This window comes from Heteronotia binoei, chromosome 7, assembly GCF_032191835.1.
Source record: "Heteronotia binoei isolate CCM8104 ecotype False Entrance Well chromosome 7, APGP_CSIRO_Hbin_v1, whole genome shotgun sequence".
Classification (NCBI taxonomy): domain Eukaryota; kingdom Metazoa; phylum Chordata; class Lepidosauria; order Squamata; family Gekkonidae; genus Heteronotia; species Heteronotia binoei.
This window is the reverse complement of record NC_083229.1, coordinates 34,511,567-34,520,346: the sequence shown is the minus strand read 5'-3', so window position 1 is coordinate 34,520,346 and position 8,780 is coordinate 34,511,567.

Genomic DNA, 8,780 nt, shown 5'->3' with positions numbered 1-8,780 from the left:
TCGAGGGCGCCCCCTGCATCATGGAAGTAGACTCGGGTTCCTCCATCTCTATCATTTCGGAGGAAACCCTCAAGAAACTATGTCCCCGCCGCCGCATCCAAACAAGGCCAGCGGACTTCGTACTGAGGGACTTTCAGAAGAACCCAGTACACATCGTGGGGTGGGCCCGGGTGCATGTAGAAAGAGGGGGTTTTAGGGGGCCCCTAGACATCCTAGTGGTCAAGCGCCAACTGACCACACTTCTCGGGTTGGCGTGGTTCAATCCACTGGGGATCCAGCTGGTGGGGGTGGACCACTTGCAGGCCAGCAATTTCGACGGGGTCTGCCGGGAGTTCCCCGAGGTCTTCGACGGGTCCTTGGGGAGCTACAAGGGTCCGCCCATCACCTTACCGATAGACCCAATGGTCAGGCCCATAAGGCTTAAAGCGAGGCGCGTCCCGTTCGCCCTCAAGCCTAAAATAGAGGCAGAACTGGACCGCCTAACAGCCCAGGGCGTCCTAGAACCTGTAACGTATGCGGAATGGGAGACCCCCATAGTAACGCCAGTCAAACCCAACGGGGAGGTTAGGATCTGCGCTGACTACAAGTGCACGATCAATAAGGCGCTGCAAGACAACCCCTACCCAGTCCCGGTGGTTAGCCACGTCCTAGCAGCACTAGCCGGGGCGAGGGTTTTTGGAAAGCTGGACTTAGCACAAGCATACCAGCAACTGCCGGTCAACGCTAAGACAGCGGAGGCGCAGACGATCGTGACCCACAGGGGCGCGTTCAGGGTTAAACGGCTGCAGTTCGGGGTCAGTGTAGCTCCGGGGATATTCCAGAGCATAATGGACTCTCTCTTGAAAGGGATCCCCGGAGTTCAACCCTTCTTTGACGACGTTTTAATCGCCGCCCCCACCGAAGGAGAGTTCAGCTGCCGCCTGCGAGAGGTCCTCAGACGGTTCCAAGCGGCGGGGCTGAGAGTCAAAAAGGAGAAATGTTTGTTGGGTGTTCCGCGAGTGGAGTTCCTGGGGTTCGCCGTGGACGCGGCTGGAATTCACCCGACGGCGGACAAGACCAGGGCCATAGTCCAGGCCCCTGCCCCCAAATGCAAGGCAGAACTACAGAGTTTTTTTAGGATTATTGAACTTTTATCATGCATTCCTGCCACACAAAGCCGCCATGGCGGAACCGTTGCACCGCTTGTTAGATAAACAGGCCCCGTGGGTCTGGGGTAAACGCCAAGCCGCGGCGTTCCAGGCAGTGAAAGACCTCTTGGTCTCTAACGCGGTACTTCATCACTACGATGAAAACCTACCCCTGATCCTGGCTTGCGACGCCTCCCCCTACGGAGTAGGAGCGGTCTTAGGGCACCAACTCCCGGACGGGAGAGAGGCGCCGATCGCTTACTACTCCCGGACTCTGTCCCCTGCCGAGCGGAACTACGCCCAGATCGATAAGGAGGCCCTGGCGATCGTGGCGGGGGTGCATAAGTTCAACGACTACCTCTACGGTAGGCGTTTCACCATCGCCACTGACCACAAGCCGCTCCTCGGCCTCCTAGCCCCCGATCGTCAGACCCCCCAGATTCTGTCTCAGAGGGTCTTAAGGTGGAACCAGTTCCTGAATTCATACACTTACGCACTGATACACCGCCCCGGTAAAGCAATGGGTCACGCAGATGCCCTCAGCCGCCTGCCGCTACCCACAACGGACCCAGATCCCGCCCCGGCACACGGGGTGATGCTCATGGAGTCGCTCCCCGAGCGCCCACTGCACGCGGACGAGGTGGCTCGGGCGACTGGGAGAGACCGCATCCTCGCACGGGTCAGGGACTGGGTGGGAAGGGGGTGGCCCTCGGGCAAGGTGGAAGAAGCATTCCGGCCGTTCGCGTCCAGGAAGGACGAGCTATCGACACACAAGGGGTGCATACTCTGGGGGAGCCGGGTGGTGGTGCCCCCCCCCCTGCGCAGACAGGTATTGGAGGATCTCCACGAGACCCACCCGGGCATCGTGAGAATGAAAGCCCTGGCCCGGAGCTACGTGTGGTGGCCGGGCATGGATGAGGAAATAGAGGGGTGGGTAAGAAGGTGCCAACCATGCCAGGAGTCCAGACCCAATCCGCCGTCCACCCCGGTCCACAGGTGGGAGTCGAACGGGCGGCCGTGGTCCCGCCTCCATGTGGATTTCGCGGGGCCGTATCAGGGCCAAATCTTCTTTATACTTGTGGACGCATATACAAAATGGCTAGAGGTAATCCCGGTGGCCTCGACCTCCACCGCAGCAGCAGTCAGGGCGCTCAGAAGGGTCCTCTGCACACACGGGATCCCTGACACCCTGGTGACGGACAACGGCACGGCATTCACCTCCCGGGAATTCCGGGAGTTCACCGACCGGTACCTCATAAGGCACATAAGGTCCGCCCCATTCCATCCAGCCACCAACGGCCAGGCGGAGCGCATGGTGCGGACCACCAAAGAGGCCCTTGGCCGTATAGTACATGGGGATTGGGACCACCGCCTCTCAGCATTCCTGTTCCACAACAGGATCACCCCAAACCCGGTAACCGGTTTCAGCCCCGCAGAACTGCTCATGGGGAGGAAACTGACCACTCGTCTAGATAGGCTACACCCGGACCGGGCGCCGGATGTCCGCGGGTCCCCCGAGGTCCGGGAAGCAGTGAGAGGATTCTTTCCGGGCGACCCAGTGTATGCGAAAAACTTCGCAAGCGGCCCCGAGTGGTTGGCGGGAAGGGTTCTGAGGGTGACAGGCTCCCGGTCATACGAGGTAACCACCGCCGGAGGCCAGGTGCTGAGACGGCACATCGACCAGCTGCGCCGCCGCACCCTACCCGAGGAGGCAGAAGAGGCAGAGAGTAGGGAACCGCCAGCAACGGAACCGCCAGAAGGGGCCCCGCCAATACAGGAGCTACCCACGTACGAGGCCCCCGCAGCCGCGGGACCAGAACCGGAGCCAGCACCCGACCCGGGCCGGCAACAGCCAGAAACGGCGCCACCCACGTTGGGATCGGGCCCCACACCAACGGCAACCCCGAGGAGATCAACACGGGAACGCAGGACGCCAGCGTACCTACAGGACTATGTAGTTTAAAACTAGGAGGGGAGGAGTGTAGTGTATCGGACTCAGCGCAAGCGCCGCGCGACCCGAGCCACCCTCGGGTCGCCGTGCGCAGCGCGGGAAAAGCCACCGCCAATCCTGACCAAGGGCGGGAAGTTTAACTGGCCAGGATTGGGCTGGCCAGCGAAGGGGATGTCCCGGGATGCATGTATATATTAGCGGACCCGGCCGCGTGTTCTCAGTTCATGTGATGTACCAGCCAATAAAGACCTATGCCTTCACCACGTCTCGTCTCCCAGTACATTACAAAGCCAAACTTTCAAAGCCCTGCCTCTGTCTTTACTTCTAAATGAACATGATAAAGAGCTTGGCTAGTCATAGATATTTGCCATCACATAGCTTTAACAGAATTGGGGAGTCTCCTAATATTTTGGGGACTATTAGCTCTTAAAGGAGACTTTGGGTTGTGAGAGGTGGTAACAGGAGGTCTTTATACCAATTGTCTACTAGGATTGTTCCTTTGAGGACTCTTAGAATTAACCAGACTGTTCCTCCACCGAGGGAGGTTGTTTTATTAACAGAAATTGATAAAGTAATCCACAAATACAGAAAATAGATTCACACTGGAAAAACACAGGCTTAACAGAAAAATACAGAGGTGAGAGGGATATAGCAGGGATTTGGGGAAAACATAGTTACCATTCAGAGATCCAGGAGTTCATGAAGCAGAGGATATGAATATGGAAAGTGGCCCAAACAGAGTGTAGGGGTGCAAGTCTATAGCAGGACAAGATTAAAGGGCTGGAGCACTTTCCCTATGAAGAAAGGTTGAAACGCTTGGGACTCTTTAGCTTGGAGAAACGTCGACTGCGGGGTGACATGATAGAGGTTTACAAGATAATGCATGGGATGGAGAAAGTAGAGAAAGAAGTACTTTTCTCCCTTTCTCACAATACAAGAACTCGTGGGCATTCGATGAAATTGCTGAGCAGACAGGTTAAAACGGATAAAAGGAAGTACTTCTTCACCCAAAGGGTGATTAACATGTGGAATTCACTGCCACAGGAAGTGGTGGCGGCCACAAGCATAGCCACCTTCAAGAGGGGTTTAGATAAAAATATGGAGCACAGGTCCATCAATGGCTATTAGCCACAGTGTGTGTGTATATATAAAATTTTTTGCCACTGTGTGACACAGAGTGTTGGACTGGATGGGTCGTTGGCCTGATCCAACATGGCTTCTCTTTTGTTCTTAAGACAAGACACACTGAGTTATGTCCAGAGAGTTTCCTTAAATAGCCAAAAACATAACCTGGAGGTATGGCTGGATGTGTTAAGTGGTTTATACAATAGTTTGATGGGATGCTCATTGTGTAGTGAGGGTGACTTAAATGTTTCCCAGGTGCTAGATACAAAAGTCTTATGTTCTATGTTTGTTCAGAGAATGAGGCCAGAAGATGGGTTTTGGGTGTAAGTAGGTGTTAATGTTTATTGATGTAATTTGTCCAGGAACGTTAGAATGCTAATGTCTGCTGATGATCCTTAGTTGCTGGAGAGATAAAATTTCCCAGTGGTGGGGATGGCCCATTAATTAAGGTGATTGGATTAGGAAGGAAGGATTTAGGGTGTTGGGCTTTTGTGGTAAGAAGGAATTTTACCTTTCCTGTGAACTCCATGATAGAAATACCACTTTTTGTTTTAGAAGGGGGGGGCTGTAGCCTGGAGACACCCTACAGCCACCTCTCAAAAGAACAAGTCAGACTTGTGCTTTGCTGCTAGGAACCATTTTGTTTGGTCCTTCTCCATCTTGATTTATACTGTACACTTCCAGACCACACTCTGGCTTACTCCTAACCCAAATATGGCTGGCACTTGTACATTAAGAGAATTGGGGGTGAAGGATTATGAGGGACATCTTTTCCCCAGTGTACCGTTTTCTGAGGGGGTATATAGGGGGCCTTATACAGTAGCTGGATTTTACAAGACAAACATTCTGTTTTGTCAGGGTTTAATAAAGTGAAGCACAGTAAAAAAAAGCCCCCTATTAATTAAAAAGTAAATACTGAGCAATAAAATACCTCTTAATAAACAGTATGTTAAGGTCAGCTTTTTAAATGTACATGCTGTGCAAATAAATAAAACCTCTTGATAAGGACTAAGCATGCTCACTGGGGACTCTTGAAAGCATTTCAACAGATATTAAAGAAAAACCAAAAGTGAAAATGGGATGGGTGGCTGTGAAAGTGGTCTGCTTGAGCTCCTAACAAACTGTGGTATCCAGGAGAGGGAACCATGGGGAGGGGCAGTGTCCCAGCAAGGATTCCTTCTCTGATTCTCTGCAGTCTCTCCGACTGTCCTCATTCTCATTAAATGGAAGGAAACCAATTCCCCATTGCAGGCAATACACCCAAGAGAGTAGTCCACAGAAAATACTTGTACGTGCCGTTTCCATCAGCACTCTTTACCTCATATTGGCACTGAATGGGTTCCAGCTGGCTGTCATTCTAAGACATCTTCCTGGCCAGGGCTTCTTTCAGAGCAAGAACTTTGTTGAGCTCCAGCAGCTCTTTGGACATCTGAGCTGATGGAGAGCAAGTTAAGTAGTATATTCCTTTGTTGAGCTCTGATTTCCCAGACTAGCTTTTGCAGGCTGAAAAAGAAGAGGTCCAAGCATGACAAGATGCCAACTGTGATACTGAGAAGGCTAGCATGTTTGGAACTTACTTACAACCCCAGATTCCTGTTCAGGTGTGTCCATTCTGGCATCACAGGGAGGACTTTCATTCTGCAAAAGAAACCTACACATCAGGCTGGTGCTGTGCAAGGCCCCAGCAGCCCACCAATATCTCTGTTTAATTTAGGGGAGGGACGGTGGCTCAGTGGTAGAGTCTCTGTTGTGGGAGAAGAAGGTAAAGGAGATTGTAAGCCACTCTGAGATTTCTAGATCAGGATGAAGAGGCAAACAGTAAAAGAGCAGTGAAGATGAGAGCCAGTGTGTTGTAGCAGTTAAAGTGTTGGGCCAGGATCTGAGAGACCCAGGTTCAAATTCCTACTCTGCCATGGAAGCTTGCTGGGTGACCTACAGCCAGTCACATGCTGCAAGCCTAACCAATCTCATTAGGTTATTGTAAGCATAAAATAGATGAAATAAAATTCATTTTTAAACTCTCTTCTTTCCTGCTAAAATTGTGTTTATGCTTATGAATTTCAATGACTTCCCTGTGTACCCTGACATGGTAATTGGATGTGTTGTCCAGCATTACAGTGTCTTGGAATAAAATACTATTTCCTGTTTGAGTTAGGCTATGTTCATCCACTGCTGGTTTTTCAGGTTGGCCAAGTCTACAGTGTCTTTCATGTCCTTTTATTCTTGTCTGGATGCTACAGTATGTGGTCCTGATGTAAACCTGTCCACAACTGCAAGGTATGAAGTATACTCCTGCAGAAGTTAGGGGATCTCTCTTTTCTTTTGCTGATCATAGCATCTGTTGTATTTTTCTGGTGGGTCTGAATACTGTTGGCCAATGTGAAAAATCAGCAGTGGCTGAACATAGCCTAACACAGTCCTAGAACACTCCTGCTACTCCCAGGGACTGTCATTCCACTCTGGGGCCTGTTACTGCAGTCCCAGAAAACTCCTGCAACACCCAAGGGTTGTCATTCCAGTCCCAGACCACTAATGCTAACTGAAGGGACTGCCATCACCCTCTGGGAGCTGTCATTCCAATCCCAGAACACTCCTCCTACCCACAAGGGCTGTTATTCCACTCTGGGGGTTGTCGTTTTATTTGAAGAACACTCCTGCTACTTCCAGGGAATCTCATTCCGCTCTGGGGGCTATCATTCCAGTCCCAGAACACACCAGCTACTCCTAAGGACTGTAATTGAACTCAGGCCTGTCATTCCAGTCCCAGAACACATCTCCTACCTCCATGGGCTGTCATTCCACCCTTGGGCCTGTCATTCCCAGCCCAGAACACTTCTGCTACCTCTAGGGACTGTATTCCACTCTGGGGGCTGTCATTCTTGTTCCATAACAGTTCTGCTACCTCCAGGGCTGTCATTCCACTCTGGGGGCTACTCATTCCAGACCCTGAACACTCCTGCTACCTGTAGGGACTGTCATTTCACTCTGGGGGCTGTCATTCCATTCCCAGAGTAGTCTGTCTGGGCCCAGAGAGCATTTTGTTTGCAACTCTTTTAGAGCTATAGTGTATTTTTATGGAGCCCATGCAAGTCAATTGGCATTCCTGGCTCCCATTATTTTCAGTGGGCCTTCCAACCTCTCCCATTGTTTCCAATAGGCAATCCTGCCATTCCTTTTAGTACATCCCAGTGGGGCGCCTGTGAGGAATGAGGATCCAGCAGTCCAGTTGCCACCAAAGGGAAGCCAGACAACCACTGGGGGAAAGGAAGGGCTCCCTGTCAACGGCCTGGGCCCTCATCTTCCTGTCTGCGAAGTCGTGGTGGATTCTTTCTCCCACCAGACCCTCGACAAGCTCCTCATGCCTCAATGAAAGTCGGAAGTTGGGCCACCTCCTCAGTAGGGTTGCCAAGTCAAATTCAAGAAATATCTGGGGACATTGGGAGTTGGGCCAGGAAACTTTGGGGTGCAGCCAGGAGATGTTGGGGGGTGGAGCCAGGAGCAAGGTTGTGACAACTCCAAAGGGAGTTCTAGCCATCACATTTAAAGGGACCGCACACCTTTTAAATGCCTTCCCTCCATTGGAAATAATGAAGGATAGGGGCACCTGCTTTTGAAGCTCATAGAATTGGAACCCCTGGTTCAATCCTTTTGAAACTTGGAGGGTGTTCTGAGGAGAGGCATTGGATTCTATGCTGTAAATTCGGTGCTTCTACCTCAAAAAAATAGCCCCCCCCCAGAGCCCCATATAACTGTGGATCAATTCTCCATTATACCCTATAGGAATTGGTCTCTATAGGGAATAATGGTGTGCCCAGCAGACATTTCCCTACCCCTGATGACCCTGAAGCCGTGGAGGGCCTCCAAACCGGGAGATTCCCTGCCCCACCTGGAGATTATGTAAAAACCAAAAAACACTGGCATCTTTAAAAATCAAAGAGATATTCTTGAAAAATCAGAATTGACTGCATGCAAAATACTTTTAGCACTGGCATTTTAATTTACCTGCAGAGACGGGCAAACGATCTACAAGCGCTTTAGGTTGGAAATCGACATGGTGAATGGGAAACAGCTTTGGACTTTATTCTTTGCACATTGGAATTTTGAACTTGTGATTTGTTGTATATTGTGAAGTGATATGTATTTTGTCAAATGTATTTTGGAATAATCAATTCATATTTATAAACTCATCTTTAATATTCTTTCATTAATTTTCCACAGTGTTTTTTGGTTTTTACATTACCTGTTCTATACTGTAGTACTCTAGGTCCCAGCTGGAGATTGGCAACCCTGCTCCTCGGTGTCTCGACTCTGCTCTGCCAAGCGGACCGTCGGTAGAAAACAGTGGTGGTACTGGTACAGTATTGACTATGTACCCAAAAACAACTGCGCCAAAAATACCGAACACTTAACACAAAATAGGAAATTACAGTATATTATGAAAGTGCACAAGCATCCAAAAATTCATACATGAGTAATAAAAATGAACAGTCCTATACAATAAGTCCTATACAAAATATGTTGATTTCACTGGGTGACTCTGAAGGAATTCACAAATCTTCACTGGGTAATTTTACTCC